Below are 13,823 nucleotides of genomic sequence, written 5' to 3' on the forward strand. Positions count from 1 at the left end.
TCACAGGTTCGATCCCTGTACAGGCCAAGTTTCTGTGGTCAATAAAAGATGCTTTTTCTTGTGTCTCTTTGTTATCTGTATATCTCTTTGGAGCAAGAGCTGCTAGAATGATTAGTTGAATCAATTTGATATAGATGTGGAATTATATATTAATGTTAAAGTGCCTTGAACATCCATTAATGGTTCAAAGTTCTAACACTAAGTAATTAATCTCCCATTTATTACAAGTAATTTAGGAAAGTCTAGTTTTGATTTTTTGATAATGCTTAAAGACACCATGAATGTAAACAGCTGAATATAAGATTTCCATCTATCTCGGGTTAACAATCAGTAGCACTTCATCATCTGTTATTTCTTCAGTAGTATGCTATAAATATAGTAAGCCTATTATCTGATTCTGTTAGAACATGAAGTTAAAAATGCCAAGAACATACTTTCTACCACTCTCCAAGCAAACACTTAACGCTGCTTTAATGTTGAAATAAATGCATTTTATTCTGTATCTTGTTTAAATCTATATTTCCTTTGAGCAGAAGCTGATAGAATGAGTAGATGAATTAATTTAATATAGATGATGAACTGTTATTTATTGCTAAACCACATGGAAAATACATTAATGGTTCTAAGTTTTAACACTAAGAATGAAAATCTCATTTGTATTGATTTTTTTGTGATATTTGTTTCTTCATGTCGATAATATATAAATATACCTTATGGGTAAACAGCTGAAAATAAGCTTTCAAACTATCTGGGGTTCACTGACATTAGCAATTCTTCATATGCTTGTCCCCCAGGCCAGCACGAACGGCGGCCTGTTAGCTCAGTTGGTTAGAGCGTGGTGCTAATAACGCCAAGGTCATAGGTTCGATCCCTGTACAGGCCAAGTTTCTGTGTTAAAAAAAAGATGCTTTTTCTTGTGTCTCTTTGTTAACTGTATATCTCTTTGGAGCAAGAGCTGCTAGAATCATTAGTTGAATCAATTTGATATAGATGTGGAATTATATATTAATGTTAAAGTGCCTTGAACATCCATTAATGGTTGTAAGTTCTAACACTAAGTAACTAAATCTCTCATTTATTACAAGCATTTTCTTCTGTCTGATGTTTATCTCTATATTTCCTTTGAGCAGGAGCTGATAAAATGAGTAGATGAATTAATTTAATATAGATGATGAACTGTTATTTATTGCTAAACCACATAGAACATACATTAATGGTTCTAAGTTTTAACACTAAGAATGAAAATCTCATTTGTATTGATTTTTTTGTGATATTTGTTTCTTCATGTCGATAATATATAAATATACCTTATGGGTAAACAGCTGAAAATAAGCTTTCAAACTATCTGGGGTTCACTGGCATTAGCAATTCTTCATATGCTTGTCCCCCAGCCCAGCACGAACAGCGGCCTGTTAGCTCAGTTGGTTAGAGCATGGTGCTAATAACGCCAAGGTCACAGGTTCGATCCCTGTACAGGCCAAGTTTCTGTGTTAAAAAAAAGATGCTTTTTCTTGTGTCTCTTTGTTAACTGTATATCTCTTTGGAGCAAGAGCTGCTAGAATCATTAGTTGAATCAATTTGATATAGATGTGGAATTATATATTAATGTTAAAGTGCCTTGAACATCCATTAATGGTTGTAAGTTCTAACACTAAGTAACTAAATCTCTCATTTATTACAAGCATTTTCTTCTGTCTGATGTTTAGCTCTATATTTCCTTTGAGCAGGAGCTGATAGAATGAGTAGATTAATTAATTTAATATAGATGATGAACTGTTATTTATTGCTAAACCACATAGAACATACATTAATGGTTCTAAGTTTTAACACTAAGAATGAAAATCTCATTTGTATTGATTTTTTTGTGATATTTGTTTCTTCATGTCGATAATATATAAATATACCTTATGGGTAAACAGCTGAAAATAAGCTTTCAAACTATCTGGGGTTCACTGACATTAGCAATTCTTCATATGCTTGTCCCCCATGACTGTGCACACAGTGGCCTGTTAGCTCAGTTGGTTAGAGCGTGGTGCTAATAATGCCAAGGTCACAGGTTCGATCCCTGTACATGCCAGGTGTCTGAGTTAAAAGAAAGCTTTTTCTTATCTCTCATTGTTAACTGTATACCTCTTTGGAGCAAGAGCTGCTAGAAAGATTCGATTAATACATTTTATATAGATGTGGAATTACATATTAATGTTAAAGTGCCTTGAACATCCATTAATGGTTCAAAGTTCTAACACTAAGTAATTAATCTCCCATTTATTACAAGTAATTTAGGAAAGTCTAGTTTTGATTTTTTGATAATGCTTAAAGACACCATGAATGTAAACAGCTGAATATAAGATTTCCATCTATCTCGGGTTAACAATCAGTAGCACTTCATCATCTGTTATTTCTTCAGTAGTATGCTATAAATATAGTAAGCCTATTATCTGATTCTGTTAGAACATGAAGTTAAAAATGCCAAGAACATACTTTCTACCACTCTCCAAGAAAACACTTAACGCTGCTTTAATGTTGAAATAGATGCATTTTCTTCTGTATCTTGTTTAAATCTATATTTCCTTTGAGCAGAAGCTGATAGAATGAGTAGATGAATTAATTTAATATAGATGATGAACTGTTATTTATTGCTAAACCACATGGAAAATACATTAATGGTTCTAAGTTTTAACACTAAGATTGAAAATCTCATTTGTATTGATTTTTTTGTGATATTTGTTTCTTCATGTCGATAATACATAAATATACCTTATGGGTGAACAGCTGAAAATAAGCTTTCAAACTATCTGGGGTTCACTGACATTAGCAATTCTTCATATGCTTGTCCCCCAGCCCAGCACGAACGGCGGCCTGTTAGCTCAGTTGGTTAGAGCATGGTGCTAATAACGCCAATGTCACAGGTTCGATCCCTGTACAGGCCAAGTTTCTGTGTTAAAAAAAAGAAGCTTTTTCTTCTGTCTCTTTGTTATCTGTATATCTCTTTGGAGCAAGAGCTGCTAGAATCATTAGTTGAATCAATTTGATATAGATGTGGAATTATATATTAATGTTAAAGTGCCTTGAACATCCATTAATGGTTGTAAGTTCTAACACTAAGTAACTAAATCTCTCATTTATTACAAGCATTTTCTTCTGTCTGATGTTTATCTCTATATTTTCTTTGAGCAGGAGCTGATAGAATGAGTAGATGAATTAATTTAATATAGATGATGAACTGTTATTTATTGCTAAACCACATGGAAAATACATTAATGGTTCTAAGTTTTAACACTAAGATTGAAAATCTCATTTGTATTGATTTTTTTGTGATATTTGTTTCTTCATGTCGATAATATATAAATATACCTTATGGGTAAAGAGCTGAAAATAAGCTTTCAAACTATCTGGGGTTCACTGACATTAGCAATTCTTCATATGCTTGTCCCCCAGCCCAGCACGAACGGCGGCCTGTTAGCTCAGTTGGTTAGAGCGTGGTGCTAATAACGCCAAGGTCACAGGTTCGATCCCTGTACAGGCCAAGTTTCTGTGTTCAATAAAAGATGCTTTTTCTTGTGTCTCTTTGTTATCTGTATATCTCTTTGGAGCAAGAGCTGCTAGAATGATTAGTTGAATCAATTTGATATAGATGTGGAATTATATATTAATGTTAAAGTGCCTTGAACATCCATTAATGGTTCAAAGTTCTAACACTAAGTAATTAATCTCCCATTTATTACAAGTAATTTAGGAAAGTCTAGTTTTGATTTTTTGATAATGCTTAAAGACACCATGAATGTAAACAGCTGAATATAAGATTTCCATCTATCTCGGATTAACAATCAGTAGCACTTCATCATCTGTTATTTCTTCAGTAGTATGCTATAAATATAGTAAGCCTATTATCTGATTCTGTTAGAACATGAAGTTAAAAATGCCAAGAACATACTTTCTACCACTCTCCAAGCAAACACTTAACGCTGCTTTAATGTTGAAATAAATGCATTTTCTTCTGTATCTTGTTTAAATCTATATTTCCTTTGAGCAGAAGCTGATAGAATGAGTAGATGAATTAATTTAATATAGATGATGAACTGTTATTTATTGCTAAACCACATGGAAAATACATTAATGGTTCTAAGTTTTAACACTAAGAATGAAAATCTCATTTGTATTGATTTTTTTGTGATATTTGTTTCTTCATGTCGATAATATATAAATATACCTTATGGGTAAACAGCTGAAAATAAGCTTTCAAACTATCTGGGGTTCACTGACATTAGCAGTTCTTCATATGCTTGTCCCCCAGCCCAGCACGAACAGCGGCCTGTTAGCTCAGTTGGTTAGAGCGTGGTGCTAATAACGCCAAGGTCACAGGTTCGATCCCTGTACAGGCCAAGTTTCTGTGTTAAATAAAAGATGCTTTTTCTTCTGTCTCTTTGTTATCTGTATATCTCTTTGGAGCAAGAGCTGCTAGAATCATTAGTTGAATCAATTTGATATAGATGTGGAATTATATATTAATGTTAAAGTGCCTTGAACATCCATTAATGGTTGTAAGTTCTAACACTAGGTAACTAAATCTCTCATTTATTACAAGCATTTTCTTCTGTCTGATGTTTATCTCTATATTTCCTTTGAGCAGAAGCTGATAGAATGAGTAGATGAATTAATTTAATATAGATGATAAACTGTTATTTATTGCTAAACCACATAGAAAATACATTAATGGTTCTAAGTTTTAACACTAAGAATGAAAATCTCATTTGTATTGATTTTTTTGTGATATTTGTTTCTTCATGTCGATAATATATAAATATACCTTATGGGTAAACAGCTGAAAATAAGCTTTCAAACTATCTGGGGTTCACTGACATTAGCAATTCTTCATATGCTTGTCCCCCAGCCCAGCACGAACGGCGGCCTGTTAGCTCAGTTGGTTAGAGCGTGGTGCTAATAACGCCAAGGTCACAGGTTCGATCCCTGTACAGGCCAAGTTTCTGTGTTAAAAAAAAGATGCTTTTTCTTGTGTCTCTTTGTTAACTGTATATCTCTTTGGAGCAAGAGCTGCTAGAATCATTAGTTGAATCAATTTGATATAGATGTCGAATTATATATTAATGTTAAAGTGCCTTGAACATCCATTAATGGTTGTAAGTTCTAACACTAAGTAACTAAATCTCTCATTTATTACAAGCATTTTCTTCTGTCTGATGTTTATCTCTATATTTCCTTTGAGCAGGAGCTGATAGAATGAGTAGATGAATTAATTTAATATAGATAATGAACTGTTATTTATTGCTAAACCACATAGAACATACATTAATGGTTCTAAGTTTTAACACTAAGAATGAAAATCTCATTTGTATTGATTTTTTGTGATATTTGTTTCTTCATGTCGATAATATATAAATATACCTTATGGGTAAACAGCTGAAAATAAGCTTTCAAACTATCTGGGGTTCACTGACATTCGCAGTTCTGCATATGCTTGTCCCCCAGCACAGCATGAACGGCGGCCTGTTAGCTCAGTTGGTTAGAGCGTGGTGCTAATAACGCCAAGGTCACAGGTTCGATCCCTGTACAGGCCAAGTTTCTGTGTTAAAAAAAAGATGCTTTTTCTTGTGTCTCTTTGTTATCTGTATATCTCTTTGGAGCAAGAGCTGCTAGAATGATTAGTTGAATCAATTTGATATAGATGTGGAATTATATATTAATGTTAAAGTGCCTTGAACATCCATTAATGGTTCAAAGTTCTAACAGTGTCAACAAGAGATGTGTAGTTCCTACAGGACAGGAAGTCGACAGGGAATAAAATATTCCAATTCAGACTTCAACCTAGTGAAAATAAGTGCACAAGGGAAGGGAATCCCTTCAGGGTGGAACTAAAACCCTCACACACCCAGCAAGCTAGGTGTCATGCTTCATCATCTGGGTTCTGCTCCTCGTCGGGTCGGCGGTGCAATACCCGACGGGCACCCATACAGGGGCTCTTTGTCGGAGATCTTTTGTTCCCTGCCGTATGGTGCATGCGTGTGAGGGCCCGGGAGTGTAGATGTAAGTGATTAAAAAGGTTGGTTAATCTGAATTTAAAGTTTATTGGCTCAGTCAACCACCTATTAAAAAGGGAAGTGAGTGGCGTAAAAGCTATATATGCTCACAACGGATTAGTGGCTAGCTACGCTCGACTCTTATGGTCAACATGTTTCGCGCGCATTGAGTCAGGAGGATCTCGTGGCGCTTCGTCAGGACCTATAATGAAGTGAAGTGTGCTCGAAAAAACTATCTACAGTGTGGTGAAAAGTTCTAACACTAAGTAATTAATCTCCCATTTATTACAAGTAATTAAGGAAAGTCTAGTTTTGATTTTTTGATAATGCTTAAAGACATCATGAATGTAAACAGCTGAATATAAGATTTCCATCTATCTCGGGTTAACAATCAGTAGCACTTCATCATCTGTTATTTCTTCAGTAGTATGCTATAAATATAGTAAGCCTATTATCTGATTCTGTTAGAACATGAAGTTAAAAATGCCAAGAACATACTTTCTACCACTCTCCAAGCAAACACTTAACGCTGCTTTAATGTTGAAATAAATGCATTTTCTTCTGTATCTTGTTTAAATCTATATTTCCTTTGAGCAGAAGCTGATAGAATGAGTAGATGAATTAATTTAATATAGATGATGAACTGTTATTTATTGCTAAACCACATGGAAAATACATTAATGGTTCTAAGTTTTAACACTAAGAATGAAAATCTCATTTGTATTGATTTTTTTGTGATATTTGTTTCTTCATGTCGATAATATATAAATATACCTTATGGGTAAACAGCTGAAAATAAGCTTTCAAACTATCTGGGGTTCACTGACATTAGCAATTCTTCATATGCTTGTCCCCCAGCCCAGCACGAACGGCGGCCTGTTAGCTCAGTTGGTTAGAGCGTGGTGCTAATAACGCCAATGTCACAGGTTCGATCCCTGTACAGGCCAAGTTTCTGTGTTAAATAAAAGATGCTTTTTCTTCTGTCTCTTTGTTATCTGTATATCTCTTTGGAGCAAGAGCTGCTAGAATCATTAGTTGAATCAATTTGATATAGATGTGGAATTATATATTAATGTTAAAGTGCCTTGAACATCCATTAATGGTTGTAAGTTCTAACACTAAGTAACTAAATCTCTCATTTATTACAAGCATTTTCTTCTGTCTGATGTTTATCTCTATATTTCCTTTGAGCAGGAGCTGATAGAATGAGTAGATGAATTAATTTAATATAGATGATGAACTGTTATTTATTGCTAAACCACATGGAAAATACATTAATGGTTCTAAGTTTTAACACTAAGATTGAAAATCTCATTTGTATTGATTTTTTTGTGATATTTGTTTCTTCATGTCGATAATATATAAATATACCTTATGGGTAAACAGCTGAAAATAAGCTTTCAAACTATCTGGGGTTCACTGACATTAGCAATTCTTCATATGCTTGTCCCCCAGCCCAGCACGAACGGCGGTCTGTTAGCTCAGTTGGTTAGAGCGTGGTGCTAATAACGCCAAGGTCACAGGTTTGATCCCTGTACAGGCCAAGTTTCTGTGTTCAATAAAAGATGCTTTTTCTTGTGTCTCTTTGTTATCTGTATATCTCTTTGGAGCAAGAGCTGCTAGAATGATTAGTTGAATCAATTTGATATAGATGTGGAATTATATATTAATGTTAAAGTGCCTTGAACATCCATTAATGGTTCAAAGTTCTAACACTAAGTAATTAATCTCCCATTTATTACAAGTAATTTAGGAAAGTCTAGTTTTGATTTTTTGATAATGCTTAAAGACACCATGAATGTAAACAGCTGAATATAAGATTTCCATCTATCTCGGGTTAACAATCAGTAGCACTTCATCATCTGTTATTTCTTCAGTAGTATGCTATAAATATAGTAAGCCTATTATCTGATTCTGTTAGAACATGAAGTTAAAAATGCCAAGAACATACTTTCTACCACTCTCCAAGCAAACACTTAACGCTGCTTTAATGTTGAAATAAATGCATTTTCTTCTGTATCTTGTTTAAATCTATATTTCCTTTGAGCAGAAGCTGATAGAATGAGTAGATGAATTAATTTAATATAGATGATGAACTGTTATTTATTGCTAAACCACATGGAAAATACATTAATGGTTCTAAGTTTTAACACTAAGAATGAAAATCTCATTTGTATTGATTTTTTTGTGATATTTGTTTCTTCATGTCGATAATATATAAATATACCTTATGGGTAAACAGCTGAAAATAAGCTTTCAAACTATCTGGGGTTCACTGACATTAGCAATTCTTCATATGCTTGTCCCCCAGCCCAGCACGAACGGCGGCCTGTTAGCTCAGTTGGTTAGAGCGTGGTGCTAATAACGCCAAGGTCACAGGTTCGATCCCTGTACAGGCCAAGTTTCTGTGTTAAAAAAAAGATGCTTTTTCTTGTGTCTCTTTGTTAACTGTATATCTCTTTGGAGCAAGAGCTGCTAGTAGTTGAATCAATTTGATATAGATGTGGAATTATATATTAATGTTAAAGTGCCTTGAACATCCATTAATGGTTGTAAGTTCTAACACTAAGTAACTAAATCTCTCATTTATTACAAGCATTTTCTTCTGTCTGATGTTTATCTCTATATTTCCTTTGAGCAGAAGCTGATAGAATGAGTAGATGAATTAATTTAATATAGATGATGAACTGTTATTTATTGCTAAACCACATGGAAAATACATTAATGGTTCTAAGTTTTAACACTAAGAATGAAAATCTCATTTGTATTGATTATTTTGTGATATTTGTTTCTTCATGTCGATAATATATAAATATACCTTATGGGTAAACAGCTGAAAATAAGCTTTCAAACTATCTGGGGTTCACTGACATTAGCAATTCTTCATATGCTTGTCCCCCAGCCCAGCACGAACGGCGGCCTGTTAGCTCAGTTGGTTAGAGCGTGGTGCTAATAACGCCAATGTCACAGGTTCGATCCCTGTACAGGCCAAGTTTCTGTGTTAAATAAAAGAAGCTTTTTCTTCTGTCTCTTTGTTATCTGTATATCTCTTTGGAGCAAGAGCTGCTAGAATCATTAGTTGAATCAATTTGATATAGATGTGGAATTATATATTAATGTTAAAGTGCCTTGAACATCCATTAATGGTTGTAAGTTCTAACACTAAGTAACTAAATCTCTCATTTATTACAAGCATTTTCTTCTGTCTGATGTTTATCTCTATATTTCCTTTGAGCAGGAGCTGATAGAATGAGTAGATGAATTAATTTAATATAGATGATGAACTGTTATTTATTGCTAAACCACATGGAAAATACATTAATGGTTCTAAGTTTTAACACTAAGATTGAAAATCTCATTTGTATTGATTTTTTTGTGATATTTGTTTCTTCATGTCGATAATATATAAATATACCTTATGGGTAAACAGCTGAAAATAAGCTTTCAAACTATCTGGGGTTCACTGACATTAGCAATTCTTCATATGCTTGTCCCCCAGCCCAGCACGAACGGCGGCCTGTTAGCTCAGTTGGTTAGAGCGTGGTGCTAATAACGCCAAGGTCACAGGTTCGATCCCTGTACAGGCCAAGTTTCTGTGTTCAATAAAAGATGCTTTTTCTTGTGTCTCTTTGTTATCTGTATATCTCTTTGGAGCAAGAGCTGCTAGAATGATTAGTTGAATCAATTTGATATAGATGTGGAATTATATATTAATGTTAAAGTGCCTTGAACATCCATTAATGGTTCAAAGTTCTAACACCAAATAATTAATCTCCCATTTATTACAAGTAATTTAGGAAAGTCTAGTTTTGATTTTTTGATAATGCTTAAAGACACCATGAATGTAAACAGCTGAATATAAGATTTCCATCTATCTCGGATTAACAATCAGTAGCACTTCATCAGCTGTTATTTCTTCAGTAGTATGCTATAAATATAGTAAGCCTATTATCTGATTCTGTTAGAACATGAAGTTAAAAATGCCAAGAACATACTTTCTACCACTCTCCAAGCAAACACTTAACGCTGCTTTAATGTTGAAATAAATGCATTTTCTTCTGTATCTTGTTTAAATCTATATTTCCTTTGAGCAGAAGCTGATAGAATGAGTAGATGAATTAATTTAATATAGATGATGAACTGTTATTTATTGCTAAACCACATGGAAAATACATTAATGGTTCTAAGTTTTAACACTAAGAATGAAAATCTCATTTGTATTGATTTTTTTGTGATATTTGTTTCTTCATGTCGATAATATATAAATATACCTTATGGGTAAACAGCTGAAAATAAGCTTTCAAACTATCTGGGGTTCACTGACATTAGCAGTTCTTCATATGCTTGTCCCCCAGCCCAGCATGAACAGCGGCCTGTTAGCTCAGTTGGTTAGAGCGTGGTGCTAATAACGCCAAGGTCACAGGTTCGATCCCTGTACAGGCCAAGTTTCTGTGTTAAATAAAAGATGCTTTTTCTTCTGTCTCTTTGTTATCTGTATATCTCTTTGGAGCAAGAGCTGCTAGAATCATTAGTTGAATCAATTTGATATAGATGTGGAATTATATATTAATGTTAAAGTGCCTTGAACATCCATTAATGGTTGTAAGTTCTAACACTAAGTAACTAAATCTCTCATTTATTACAAGCATTTTCTTCTGTCTGATGTTTATCTCTATATTTCCTTTGAGCAGAAGCTGATAGAATGAGTAGATGAATTAATTTAATATAGATGATAAACTGTTATTTATTGCTAAACCACATAGAAAATACATTAATGGTTCTAAGTTTTAACACTAAGAATGAAAATCTCATTTGTATTGATTTTTTTGTGATATTTGTTTCTTCATGTCGATAATATATAAATATACCTTATGGGTAAACAGCTGAAAATAAGCTTTCAAACTATCTGGGGTTCACTGACATTAGCAATTCTTCATATGCTTGTCCCCCAGCCCAGCACAAACGGCGGCCTGTTAGCTCAGTTGGTTAGAGCGTGGTGCTAATAACGCCAAGGTCACAGGTTCGATCCCTGTACAGGCCAAGTTTCTGTGTTAAAAAAAAAGATGCTTTTTCTTGTGTCTCTTTGTTAACTGTATATCTCTTTGGAGCAAGAGCTGCTAGAATCATTAGTTGAATCAATTTGATATAGATGTGGAATTATATATTAATGTTAAAGTGCCTTGAACATCCATTAATGGTTGTAAGTTCTAACACTAAGTAACTAAATCTCTCATTTATTACAAGCATTTTCTTCTGTCTGATGTTTATCTCTATATTTCCTTTGAGCAGGAGCTGATAGAATGAGTAGATGAATTAATTTAATATAGATAATGAACTGTTATTTATTGCTAAACCACATAGAACATACATTAATGGTTCTAAGTTTTAACACTAAGAATGAAAATCTCATTTGTATTGATTTTTTTGTGATATTTGTTTCTTCATGTCGATAATATATAAATATACCTTATGGGTAAACAGCTGAAAATAAGCTTTCAAACTATCTGGGGTTCACTGACATTAGCAGTTCTTCATATGCTTGTCCCCCAGCCCAGCACGAACAGCGGCCTGTTAGCTCAGTTGGTTAGAGCGTGGTGCTAATAACGCCAAGGTCACAGGTTCGATCCCTGTACAGGCCAAGTTTCTGTGTTAAATAAAAGATGCTTTTTCTTCTGTCTCTTTGTTATCTGTATATCTCTTTGGAGCAAGAGCTGCTAGAATCATTAGTTGAATCAATTTGATATAGATGTGGAATTATATATTAATGTTAAAGTGCCTTGAACATCCATTAATGGTTGTAAGTTCTAACACTAAGTAACTAAATCTCTCATTTATTACAAGCATTTCCTTCTGTCTGATGTTTATCTCTATATTTCCTTTGAGCAGAAGCTGATAGAATGAGTAGATGAATTAATTTAATATAGATGATAAACTGTTATTTATTGCTAAACCACATAGAAAATACATTAATGGTTCTAAGTTTTAACACTAAGAATGAAAATCTCATTTGTATTGATTTTTTTGTGATATTTGTTTCTTCATGTCGATAATATATAAATATACCTTATGGGTAAACAGCTGAAAATAAGCTTTCAAACTATCTGGGGTTCACTGACATTAGCAATTCTTCATATGCTTGTCCCCCAGCCCAGCACGAACGGCGGCCTGTTAGCTCAGTTGGTTAGAGCGTGGTGTTAATAACGCCAAGGTCACAGGTTCGATCCCTGTACAGGCCAAGTTTCTGTGTTAAAAAAAAGATGCTTTTTCTTGTGTCTCTTTGTTAACTGTATATCTCTTTGGAGCAAGAGCTGCTAGAATCATTAGTTGAATCAATTTGATATAGATGTGGAATTATATATTAATGTTAAAGTGCCTTGAACTTCCATTAATGGTTGTAAGTTCTAACACTAAGTAACTAAATCTCTCATTTATTACAAGCATTTTCTTCTGTCTGATGTTTATCTCTATATTTCCTTTGAGCAGGAGCTGATAGAATGAGTAGATGAATTAATTTAATATAGATGATGAACTGTTATTTATTGCTAAACCACATAGAACATACATTAATGGTTCTAAGTTTTAACACTAAGAATGAAAATCTCATTTGTATTGATTTTTTTGTGATATTTGTTTCTTCATGTCGATAATATATAAATATACCTTATGGGTAAACAGCTGAAAATAAGCTTTCAAACTATCTGGGGTTCACTGACATTAGCAGTTCTGCATATGCTTGTCCCCCAGCACAGCACGAACGGCGGCCTGTTAGCTCAGTTGGTTAGAGCGTGGTGCTAATAACGCCAAGGTCACAGGTTCGATCCCTGTACAGGCCAAGTTTCTGTGTTAAAAAAAAAGATGCTTTTTCTTGTGTCTCTTTGTTAACTGTATATCTCTTTGGAGCAAGAGCTGCTAGAATCATTAGTTGAATCAATTTGATATAGATGTGGAATTATATATTAATGTTAAAGTGCCTTGAACTTCCATTAATGGTTGTAAGTTCTAACACTAAGTAACTAAATCTCTCATTTATTACAAGCATTTTCTTCTGTCTGATGTTTATCTCTATATTTCCTTTGAGCAGGAGCTGATAGAATGAGTAGATGAATTAATTTAATATAGATGATGAACTGTTATTTATTGCTAAACCACATAGAACATACATTAATGGTTCTAAGTTTTAACACTAAGAATGAAAATCTCATTTGTATTGATTTTTTTGTGATATTTGTTTCTTCATGTCGATAATATATAAATATACCTTATGGGTAAACAGCTGAAAATAAGCTTTTAAACTATCTGGGGTTCACTGACATTAGCAATTCTTCATATGCTTGTCCCCCATGACTGTGCACACAGTGGCCTGTTAGCTCAGTTGGTTAGAGCGTGGTGCTAATAATGCCAAGGTCACAGGTTCGATCCCTGTACATGCCAGGTGTCTGAGTTAAAAGAAAGCCTTTTCTTATCTCTCATTGTTAACTGTATACCTCTTTGGAGCAAGAGCTGCTAGAAAGATTCGATTAATACATTTTATATAGATGTGGAATTACATATTAATGTTAAAGTGCCTTGAACATCCATTAATGGTTCAAAGTTCTAACACTAAGTAATTAATCTCCCATTTATTACAAGTAATTTATGAAAGTCTAGTTTTGATTTTTTGATAATGCTTAAAGACACCATGAATGTAAACAGCTGAATATAAGATTTCCATCTATCTCGGGTTAACAATCAGTAGCACTTCATCATCTGTTATTTCTTCAGTAGTATGCTATAAATATAGTAAGCCTA

General features: G+C 33.7%; 10 non-coding genes across 10 annotated transcripts; all 10 read left to right on the forward strand.

Annotated features, from left to right (window-relative positions):
- Positions 1–3,453: 3,453 nt before the first annotated feature.
- On the forward strand, positions 3,454–3,527 carry TRNAI-AAU (transfer RNA isoleucine (anticodon AAU)). The gene has a single exon. It is a non-coding gene; the product is annotated as a tRNA-Ile (tRNA).
- A 782-nt stretch (positions 3,528–4,309) lies between these two features.
- Positions 4,310–4,383, forward strand: TRNAI-AAU (transfer RNA isoleucine (anticodon AAU)). The gene has a single exon. It is a non-coding gene; the product is annotated as a tRNA-Ile (tRNA).
- A 523-nt stretch (positions 4,384–4,906) lies between these two features.
- Positions 4,907–4,980, forward strand: TRNAI-AAU (transfer RNA isoleucine (anticodon AAU)). The gene has a single exon. It is a non-coding gene; the product is annotated as a tRNA-Ile (tRNA).
- A 522-nt stretch (positions 4,981–5,502) lies between these two features.
- Positions 5,503–5,576, forward strand: TRNAI-AAU (transfer RNA isoleucine (anticodon AAU)). Its single transcript has one exon. It is a non-coding gene; the product is annotated as a tRNA-Ile (tRNA).
- A 2,785-nt stretch (positions 5,577–8,361) lies between these two features.
- On the forward strand, positions 8,362–8,435 carry TRNAI-AAU (transfer RNA isoleucine (anticodon AAU)). Its single transcript has one exon. It is a non-coding gene; the product is annotated as a tRNA-Ile (tRNA).
- Positions 8,436–9,549: 1,114 nt separating this feature from the next.
- On the forward strand, positions 9,550–9,623 carry TRNAI-AAU (transfer RNA isoleucine (anticodon AAU)). The gene has a single exon. It is a non-coding gene; the product is annotated as a tRNA-Ile (tRNA).
- Positions 9,624–10,405: 782 nt separating this feature from the next.
- TRNAI-AAU (transfer RNA isoleucine (anticodon AAU)) lies at positions 10,406–10,479 on the forward strand. The gene has a single exon. It is a non-coding gene; the product is annotated as a tRNA-Ile (tRNA).
- Positions 10,480–11,002: 523 nt separating this feature from the next.
- TRNAI-AAU (transfer RNA isoleucine (anticodon AAU)) lies at positions 11,003–11,076 on the forward strand. The gene has a single exon. It is a non-coding gene; the product is annotated as a tRNA-Ile (tRNA).
- A 524-nt stretch (positions 11,077–11,600) lies between these two features.
- On the forward strand, positions 11,601–11,674 carry TRNAI-AAU (transfer RNA isoleucine (anticodon AAU)). Its single transcript has one exon. It is a non-coding gene; the product is annotated as a tRNA-Ile (tRNA).
- Positions 11,675–12,794: 1,120 nt separating this feature from the next.
- TRNAI-AAU (transfer RNA isoleucine (anticodon AAU)) lies at positions 12,795–12,868 on the forward strand. Its single transcript has one exon. It is a non-coding gene; the product is annotated as a tRNA-Ile (tRNA).
- Positions 12,869–13,823: the final 955 nt, after the last annotated feature.

This window comes from Triturus cristatus, chromosome 5_1 (genome assembly GCF_964204655.1).
Source record: "Triturus cristatus chromosome 5_1, aTriCri1.1, whole genome shotgun sequence".
NCBI classification, from domain to species: domain Eukaryota; kingdom Metazoa; phylum Chordata; class Amphibia; order Caudata; family Salamandridae; genus Triturus; species Triturus cristatus.